We start from the raw sequence: 11,094 nt of genomic DNA, 5'->3' as shown, positions 1-11,094 counted from the left end.
CCTCAAAAATGACCAAAAATAAACAGACTACTTAATTTGATATCAGTGATCCTAACAGGTAATCAGGACATATTTACATGTTTTAGAGAATTGTTGGGGCACTGGGAATCCTTCAGGAACTGGGACTGGTCTGTACATTCTAACTGCAATGTAATAAAGAAACAGGGTTTATATGCAGTGTCAAGTAAAAAAGATGTGTTGCATTAATCTCATTCCGATGGAAGTGAACAACTCTCTGAGTCAGAATGATTCCAAATCAAGTGAATCACAGCTGGTGGTGTAAATGCACTTGAAAGGGATGTTTCCCCTTCTTAACTACGAGCCGTTTGTGACAACCCTGATGCATTAGTCCAACAGGGCTGCTTTGTACCTTACTGTCTCAGACAAGAAAACAGCCGTCAGATCCTTTTGTCGTGCAAATAACACCGGAACGAGCGCTTAATGGCGTCCTGCCGTGGCTATGCAACTCCCGACATGTTAAAACCGTCAGTGACAGGTCGGGAAATGCTGCCATGCTTCCTGCAGATGAAACAGCATGACAGATAGAAAGGAAGCGATCTGTCGGCACGTTGGCTCACCCTTCTCTTCGCTCTGGCAGTGAAGGGAATCCTGGCTGACCGACAGGATTTGATAACAATCTGAGCTCGCTAGAATTCCCTGTGAGCAGAGCGTGAGACACGGAGGAGCCAGGTCTTGCCGGGCAGGTTTCTTTCCTTTACACGCACACACACACACGCACACACACACACACACACACACACACACACACACACACACACACACACACACACACACACACACACACACACACACACACACACAGGAAAGAGAGATCGTTGTTGACAGCTTAACCTCTGGGCTCAGATACAGATCTCTACTGACAGACTGAACCAGAACTGTCACACGACTGATGGGTGTCTTCTTCTCATTTAATAACGCAAATTCCTAGTGCATTAAAGTTTGTTATGCCCACTAAACCCAGATCTGTAATGCATGTTCTTCACGGGATTAAAAAAAAATGTTTATTGTTAGTTCTTCTGCTGTTTATTCCTAAAAAGTATATCAAACTGTATCATATTTGATATGTAGATTTCTAAGGCCTCTAAATGATCAACGTAAGTGAGTAAAAGGCATGAAGTAGGCCTCATTGTAAAAACGTCCACCTTCAGCTTGTGGTTCATGTGTCTTTTTGTGGTGAAATCTTTACTGGTGTTATATTTCAAGATGAACACTTGCTGAAGCAACTTGGTTTACTTTCCATACTTTTATTTGTTCATCTCTCAGTCATTTTTGTATGGCACAGACTTTAAAGTAAACTTCAGAGTTTTGATCATAAAACTAAGAATTTAAATATCATCTAACTAAGACATTGTTGGCAAAAATAGAGTGACAACTGATATTTATATGCATTTTATAGAAGTAGTCTGCTGTACTGTTATAAAGATCTCATTGATTTACATTACATCAGAAATTCATCTCATTTTTTGGCCATATTAATATCAGCAACTGCACCAAATGACATATTTTTGCTCAGTTTTGGCCTCTAAATTAAACTGAGGTGTTGTTTCCTCTCAAAATATCATACTATATGAGTATAGTACTATATGGTTTTAAATCATTCAAGCGGAAGAGACAAAACATTTTGTCTAAAGGTTCTTTAAACTGTTTCATAAAAAAAGAGAAGATTTTACTGATTATTATTTCATGTCAGGCTTTGAAGGGTTAATAACAATAGTATTTATCCTATGTCTTTCTTATTAATACATTTACTATGAGTTTGTTGTCAAATCTGAATGCATTCAACATTAGTGTGGTAAGTTAACAAGCTAAAAACACAAAAAAGCATGCTTATACAGATAAATGTATCAAATTAATAGGAAATACCCAACATGCTAGGCAAAAAGGGAATATTATAAAAAATGTTAGGAAATATGATCCCTCAAAGGCACATTAACAGAAAGCCAAGACCACCTCGAACTGATTTTAAAAACGTCTGAGACCACACGCAAAACACGAAGACATGACTATTAAGCAACAATTTATTCTGGACATGGTCCTTGGCGACTCGCCGCACATATTCTGTGGTTTTGCAACGGTGAAACGAACCGAATGAAATGTTCTTAAACTCAAACCTCACTGAATAAAAGCCTCACCTCATTCTTTTGCCTTCAGAAAACGTCCTTGGCTGCCTTAGAGTGAGCGGTAGAGTGACAGAAAAGTAATTTGCTGCCTGTGAGAATGATGCCAGTGGCTTATGAGATGTGGTTTATATAGACAGATCTAGACTGGCGTATAGGTACTTGCCCCAAGGCTGCAGAGAACCGGACTGAATCCGTCTGCACAAGAAAAATCCCTCCAATCATCTGAAATGGATGAAAAAAAGATAGAAAATTGGTTATTTTAGTTCAAGCAGACTGTTCATCTTCTCTTAATCAAAATTACTATGTGCCATAAATTCAAAAACATCAGAATTTTTATACTCAGATCTCCACACTGGTCATCTATGCTAAAAGGATGCAAGACGCTTGCATTTACAGACACAAACTCATTTAAAATGCAAGCTGACGGACTTGTGTTCTTTATTTAGGCTGCGATCCTGAACTACATTTAGCTAAAGTAGTACTTAAGCAGTGTGTAAGCGAAAGTGATGTGTTTTGGTTGTATCTCTTTGGTTAAAAAAGCCCAAGAATTCCAAGAGCAAGAACATTTGCAAGCCACCTGCATACTTAATATGCATGTCTGCATACTTCATGTTCATGTGATCTACCACAGAACAAACCACATGCCATTTCTTTTCCAAAAAAAAAAAAAATCCACACAGCCAGAGATTGCTGCATGTAAACATCCATAATTACACACTGGGATTTGGTGCATATTTATGTGGACTATTGTCTGTAACCATGATATGAGTTTACAGGACATATTTGGTGTTTAATATAAAGTATCATATTAAAAGGTCCCTGGAAATTCACACAATTCACAATTTATAAAGATTTAATCACTGTGCAACAAGACAGGACATGGAAAATGTGCAAGTGCCAAAGTAATTTAAGCCCACTCATCTAAAAGCAGACAAAAAATGCGTAGTGCACAGGATTAACCTCTGAGTCATTTATACACAGACAGTATGAGCAAAAAACCTTCCTCAAAGTCAGACTAGAAAGTTTCTGTGTGAGAAATGTGCTTCAGTACTGATCAATGTCTGCTTTAATAATTCATTCACTTGCTCTATTCTCCTTTAGCCAGCAGTTGACATCAGGGATACCCTTTAGATATTGTGGGAATTAAATCTTGTAATCAGGCATGCAATGTGCAATTCTGAAAACACCTTTGTATTTCTCTGAAAACTTCAAAGACATCACAGCAAACCCTCACATCTTCAAGGTGAAAATGTGTGTACTTCATTTTATCAAGATTGAGGTGAGATTCCAAGAGAATTAGCACAGAAAAATTAAATTGGTCTCATTGAGGCCTAGCGCTAGAAGACATTCATTTTTAATGTGGCGACTGCACCACTCCACTCGCGGTGCCGTGCTGAATCCTGATCAGCCTCTGAGCTAAAGCTTAACTTTCCACCCTGTCAGCTTAAAATTACAGAGACAGCAGAAAGAAACAAAGGCTGAGAGTTCAACTGTTTGCTCCAAAACTGTAATTTTTGCCTCATTAATATCAGTATACTACTACTAGGAAAGACTCAAGGAGAAGGGATGGGAATCAAAAGTAAATTAATAATTCTTGAACTTAATGATAATGGTTCTTTAACTTAAGTATTTCAGTATTTTTAAGAAAGCATCAAATAATGCCTTTAACTACATATGCAGCACCAGTCAATAGTCATGCTGACTCATGGTTTCGAATCGGATTTTATTGAATTAATGACTCAATGAGTGAGTCATATGTTAATGCATTAACCTGGATTTCATTTAAGGCCCATGACGCCATCCGAAAACGCATATAGTATAGTAGATTACTTACTATATACAGTAGTAGGTCAAAAACAGTATATTAAAGGGGTTCGCAATCACAGTATATATATATAACTATATAGAATATACTTTTGTAAATTACTTTAATAACTTTTTCCTAAGAAGTACCTACAGAGAGTATGCTATTTTGGATGCAACCAATGATTTTAAGACTCAAATGTTAAATAAAGAAAGACTACTTCACTAAGATTATGCAAGATAATGCAATGCATTTTTGAACTGACATCCCAAACAGCTCCAGGGGAATGACACCGGATTGTATTCACACCAGCTAAACTCTGTGGTCAAACAGACTCATGAATCACTGAAAGCGTGAAAGTGTCCTACGAGGCTCGCCGAACTGAGGATTAAACTCCATGAAAGCAGTGCATATGTGCAAAACATAAATGACTGGGAGAGACTTCAGATACAGTTATTATGAGATTATACGAGCTCTGGATTAACTTGTAAGAGCATAAATATTTTGTGTTGCTAATGGGTGGTTTTGTACAGTGAGTGCCATGCGTTGACTGATGGATGACTGATTTTACTGGGGATTTCAGAGACAGCAACGAGAGACAAGTGCTCATTATACTGCTGCCCTGATAAAAACATGATGAAATAACTGGAAGGAAAAGAGAAGAGAGAGAAGAAAAAGAGGAGGCTGTGAATAGGGATGGGAATCATCAGAAATGTAACTTTTCTGGTTACTCTCAGACCGATGAAAATGTTTGACAAGAACCGGTTCATAAAAATCATTTGTGAATCACTTTATGTTTGTGTTGCGTGCAACCAGGAAGGACAATACAATAGAAAACGAGTTGTGCATAGTCTTTGTATTATTTCGAAGTGCTCAGACTTTTTTCCCATCTCATCACATTCAATTCAAACTTCAAACATCAGGAGAATTCCAAATGGTGGTTTTGCTCCTGGGAACTCTAGGAAGGAGACGTCATTTGTAAGGGCGTTTCAAGCAGAAGTAAACAACTGAATCCCTTCACGAAGTTCATTTTCCACAAGTCCATTAGCAAACATACGATGGTCACTTCAAGGAAGCGATTTTATTGTTTATGGTCATGTGACCCTGGGTGGCCCCTGGGTGGTTATTTTAAAGCTAGATGGCGGGAGAGTTTGAGTTATATAAACAGAATAAGTTATTTTGTTTCTGATATATTACACACATTTTTGTCATTCATTTCATATGACGTTTAATCAAGTTTCATAGATAAAAATGTGTGTAATATTAGATACGTTAGGTTAATGTGACTACATGCTGAAGAGACGGCAAGTTGAGAGCAGAGAGTGATCACACACATATAACTCATTTTAAAAACGTCATTATAAAATGTATATTTATTTGCAACAATTATATTAACAGCAATGAGAAATTCCTGTTGTAAGAACAGCTAATGGGGTGATGAATGCCATGCTGCATTGTCATGTAACATTCCAGGTGAAGATAATGCGGAAATTACATTGTCTTTTATTGCTCCCAAACGGCTACATTATGAAATGCACGGTCTCTGTTTGGAGTGAGGGATGCTCACTTCCGATTGGAATTCGCCCATAATTTATTTTGCCATAATGCTGTAGATTCAGTGCTGGCACCGGCTTTTTTGTCAGACTATTTTATTACAGCATTTCATCCACATCGGTGGAATAATGTACATGTTTGACCTATTCATTGAAATGAATGTCATGAAATCATTCAATTTCATACAGTATATTACTTAAAAAATATGCTCTTGATTCCCAACATGAATCTTGAATACTATTTTTGCATCGAAAGAATACAAGAATACTGCTGCAATGCATTATGAGATTACCTTATTTATAAAAGACGGCTAAAAAAAAAACACTTCTTAACACTTTTTAACACAACAAGGGAAAAGAAAAGACAAATGAAAAGACAAAAAAAACTAAAAACTAAAATAATATAAAAACATTTTATTTGTAAAATCATTTCAGAGGGCAGAAAGCGCAGAAACCTGCGTTTTACATGCAACCAACTCGGTTAGCAATCAGATTGATTTCTCAATTAGACTGAATAGCCTAAACGAAAACATGAATTGAAAATGAACATTTGAAACATTAAGCATGGATTAAGAATCCGACTATTTTTCAGCCTGATTTAAAATAACCTTTCGCACATGCAAAGTAGTTTGATCATGGACTGGTCAATGCAGGAGACTATTTACAAAACATTTGCTAAAAAAGATCTTCTAAAATGTAGTTATCTGTCTTTTTAGATATGTCACCAAGGTAAAAACTACATTACTCAGGTAGCTCTGGTGACATAACTTTCTTTCTCTGGTTCTGGATGCAGCAACTGCACGTGTGCTGAAGTTTTGTTCGAAATACAAGTAATGCACATGCAAATAAATATGTGAATCGAATTGTAAAGTTTAGGATCCAATTAAACAGAACTTCTAGAATCTACAATCGGATTGATTCAATCAGATTGATGAAATTAGTGAATGTAAATATATACTACTTTTAACTTGTGAGACCATGCAAAAGATGTGAATGCATTTGCATGTAGATGTGCAGATTAATAATCCCCAATAATGAACTGAACTATGCTGCTATTTCAGACAGACGCCACAACAAAACTCCAGATTCAGAAGGGATTTCTCAATATTGTCTATGTAAGGAGGAAACAAAAACTTTTCTTACATAGAAAATCACATACACTCTTTGACTGAACCTTGAAAATAAAAACAAACCCTTTACATGCCTGGAGGCAGTGTCACAATAATAAACCCATCCTTTCAAACAGTTAATTCCCAACTCCGCTTCTGAAGCAAAGGCATCTAAGTAAAGCAGGGCCCGGGTGCCTCTTTTCTCTGGAACATAAACCAGCACTTTAGAGAGGGGTTTGTATCAGGTGACTCCCACAGGAGCGGTGCGTCTCCCTGGAGAATCTGTGCGATGTGAAACTGGAGAACCTTGTCATAATGCCGTGTCCTCAGAGACAAACCTGGCAGCAACACCAATGCCTTTGCAGCTGCCGCGCGCTGAATGAGTTACGACTAACTTCCGTGCCAATGCGTTTGAAGACTTGGGAAAGGTGAAGAAGAAGGACATTCAGCGGTTCAAGTATTCCAATCGGGATCTTCAACACACACTCAAAGAGACGACCTTGTTCTTCTTGAGTCCCGGAACAGGCCATATGAAAACCATCTCCAGCGTTTGGAGAGACGCCCGAGGGCTTTTCTCTTCAGCCAGCACAGACAGTGTGTTTTGTTATGGTCTCATTATTTTAGCTTGTACGCTCTTGCCCAGGATATATTGCTTCAACTTTAACTGGATCCCATCTTTCAACACAGCCCATTATCAAATGGACACCTACGGAAGTCCAGGCTTGTCACAACTATTCCGTGGGCTGAGATGATTGTCTTGCAATTTCCAGGCACTCCGACTGATTTCATCACAAGTGCGACCTGACTACTTCTCAGTGCTTGTCCATAAACACATTAAATGAATGGTGAACATTCACCAAGAAAAAATGACTTTCAGCAATGACTAGACGCAACACTAAACATAACAGAAATTTAAAACATCAAACACAAGTAAAAACTTCCAAAAGGACAGCTCACGTGTGTGTAAATTTTATTAACCTAATATATTATCATATATAACATATTATTGCATATAATAATTAGGTTTTATGTATCGAATTCTGACAAGTCAACACAGTAATTAAAAAAGAACAAATAAAAAAATTAGGACAAATAAATACAACTGAACAAAGTTACGATTGTGATAATCATTGTTTTAAGATTTTCAGGTAGGTACATAAACTGTAATCAAATGTAAAATAACACTGTTCTATATAAAATATAGCCTACATTACAAATATAGTTACAAAGGCCATTCAGTCAAGAACAGCGAGTGCATTTTCTCTTTGTCTTTTGTTGTTTGATTAATGTTATAACAGAGACTGCATAGGAATATTAGGCTGCTGTCACTTTGAGAGCTGCACGATCCAATATACTGTGGTTTCTTTGTCAACTGTTGACGTTCACTTAAGACATATCCGACTGTGTTTACGAGGATATGTTGAAATATTTTTGTGTGTATTTGTCCGTTCAAGTGCAAGAAGACACGGAAGAGAACTCATTTAAGTATCACGTTATTCAGTATGAAAGGCAGCTTTCTGTGTGCACGTCGTTTTGGATGTGTATGCACCACAGAAAACAGCGCATGGGTCTTCTTGCACTTGAATAGTTTAAAGTCCTATTGAATGAACACAAAGGAATCGATAAGCGGAATCCAAATGCACGTGTCTTATCAAATCCACCGTTCTCGATACCCAACCCTAATATTAATTATCAGCAGGGCCTGGCACTCTCTCAGGCTGCCTGGATGTACGCTTGGTCTCTCTCATAATTATTATATACAATAATTATTACAATAAAACCATCAAATATGTATTTTTAATTGCACGTTGTCATGAACCATCAGTCTGACACAAAAAGGCTACTGACACAAAATTTCATCAGTGACAACTCATCTTTTCAAATTATTAATTAAAAGAACCGGCTCATATGATCATTTGTTCATGAATCAGATTACACTGTTCATGTATGTTTTTCACTCCCAAAAAAAATCTGCTCCTAGAGTCATTTCGTGAATCATACTATTGGTCGCGCTTTATGTTTTTGAATCACTACAAAGAAGAGCTCATAAGAGTCATTCGTTCATGAATCAGAACACACTGTTCACGCTGAATGTTTGAGAACCCCCAGAACCATCCCATGAAAGTTATTTGTTGGTGAATCGGATAACACTGCATTTAATCACATTCACTACAGACAACAGCTCACATTCCCAAATTAAGTAGCTAAATATTATTCATGTATGATTTTGCTGTAACGTAATGCTAAGTATTCAGCAGCGAGGAGTTCTACATAGGCTACCAATGCCTAAAAATCGCCCGTATAAACCGTCCATAATTTTAACGTTTTACTAACAGATGACAAGAAGATTGAAATATGGCATACTGACAGGATGAGTGATGTGTAACTTTACACGCTCCGTTCAAACGTGTCGCCCTCTTGAACTCGAGAGTGGATCTCGTGGCCACTTATGATGCTGCGATTTTGAGATTCTGTGACAAAAAAAGTAAATAAATTACTAAAAATTTTAAATAGCCTACAATGTCTACTAAGCAGCACCCGCTGCTGCTCAGACGAATGATCCCGGCTTGGCAGCTTGTCCTTCATCACGTGTCTCGGCTGTGGCAAGTATTTACGTATTCATAATAATTTTTGCTGGTGATAAAATTAAGAAACATTGTGAATATTATGACGATTTTAAGTGATTTTTATTTGTCCATTAAGTTTCCTAAATAACGTGTTATTAAATTAACTTATATTGATTCTGATCGATCCATTGCCTATTTCTTCCTTGTCTCGTGACTCGTATTGATTCGCTCATTAACGTCAGTGGCATTTTTCATGTAGCCTATAGAGATTGCTAATGTGACGTCATCGTGACGTATTAACCAGTGGTGAACGCAAAGCATTTTGGGAATCCGCGGCACAAACAGAAGGCGCCAGACTTGATTGCATGGAGGGAAGAACGCAGTGTTCAAGATGCCGTCTACCTGCTGTGTTATAAACTGCAATAGTCCTTCTTGCACAGTTTTGAAAACGAACATTACGGGTTATTTTAAGGACATGTTTGTGTATGCTCGTAGACACTCACTCTGAAGCGGTCAGAGGCGATTCTAAAAGATTCAAAAAGTCAAGACAGGACCCATCGTCAAAATTCTACCCACTACATTAACTTAGTTCATCCAAAACAACTAGAAAATAGACTCAAAGTGCTAAATACCTGAATTATCCTTTAAGAACGGATCAATATATTTGTTTTCCTTAATTTTAATGAACCCTAACTTTATTCTCATCTGAATGGTAAATAATTGATTTTCGTATAAAATTATACTACCATTAAAAACACATCTGATTTTTTTTAATCAATGTAGAATATGTAACTGCTCTGAAGAAAAGAAATGAAACCAATGCGATATGATTAATGTCCAAAAGATGTAACCCACAGACTGTTTTGAAATGGGGTTGGATGTTGCTTTTAAAACTGTGTTTGGTTGGGTGACAGTTGTATGTTACAGCTTGACAAGAGTTTAGAGTGTGACAAAAGCACAATGTTGTGTTTTATTGCGAGTGTAAGTTACACAAATATAAGTAAACACTTTGCAGTTGAATGATAACCTCTATGAACAAAATGAGGGAGTATGTTTTATGTTTCCACTGTTCGATCGCGTCTCTCTCTCTCTCTCTCTCTCTCTCTCTCTCTCTCTCTCTCTCTCTCTCTCTCTCTCTCTCTCTCTCTCTCTCACACACACACACACACACAGTTCGATCGCGCCCGCTCCTCTCTCTCTCGCGGGCGCACAAACACACACGCACACACTCCAGCATTGCAATCTTGACATGAATTGCGATTGCATGCAGATAGATGAGAGAGAGCGAGGAGTGTGGTGCTTAAAACTTTAGCATACTTTTGAACGGACGACAGTTTTCTGGTATGGTCCGACAATGTTTTCTTTAGCCCGCTGCATTTTGTAGGATTATATTCTGTTTTTCACGCTATTTTTATTTATTTTTTCATGCCAGAACACTAGCCTGCTATGCCAGCCCATGTAAACCGATGTAAACGGGCCAAACATACCCATAATTCTTTGCGTTCTGATGACGTTGCCGCCCAGTTGGTCACATGTCTTAGCGATCTCTATTAAAATTTGTTAAAAATTGTTTCAAAATATATGATTGTATATATTTCTATTTCTGACTATGTATTTTATATTAGGCCTACTGCATAAACCAAAATGATTGTATGATTCTTCATTTGTGTTCATTTAGTGAAAAGCATTGTGCGAAACATGCCTTGATTATTTATGTATTACTATTTATTACTGTATTTTGATTCTTGCATTAAACATTTTAAATCTAAATGCTAAATTAATAAATGTAAACGAATCTGAGTGTTTGGTTGAAATGATGCATCCTCTGATTGGAAACCGGGGCAATTTAAAATGGATATAAGGGGAAAAGTGCAAAATTTTCACCACATAAAATTCAAAACTTGATTCAACACTTAAATG

General features: G+C 37.2%; 1 long non-coding RNA gene across 1 annotated transcript; it reads right to left on the bottom strand.

Moving 5' to 3' along the window:
• Positions 1-632: 632 nt before the first annotated feature.
• Positions 633-9,092, bottom strand: LOC143731030 (uncharacterized). The gene is made up of 4 exons (XR_013200688.1): positions 8,972-9,092; positions 2,301-2,363; positions 2,154-2,185; positions 633-713 (listed from the first exon to the last, which is right to left on the bottom strand). It is a non-coding gene; the product is annotated as an uncharacterized LOC143731030 (long non-coding RNA).
• Positions 9,093-11,094: the final 2,002 nt, after the last annotated feature.

The sequence above is a fragment of the Siphateles boraxobius genome, unplaced genomic scaffold, assembly GCF_051911475.1.
Source record: "Siphateles boraxobius isolate OS27281-9 unplaced genomic scaffold, OSU_SipBor_1 84, whole genome shotgun sequence".
Lineage (NCBI taxonomy): Eukaryota > Metazoa > Chordata > Actinopteri > Cypriniformes > Leuciscidae > Siphateles > Siphateles boraxobius.
This window is presented reverse-complemented; position numbering and strand designations above follow the sequence as displayed.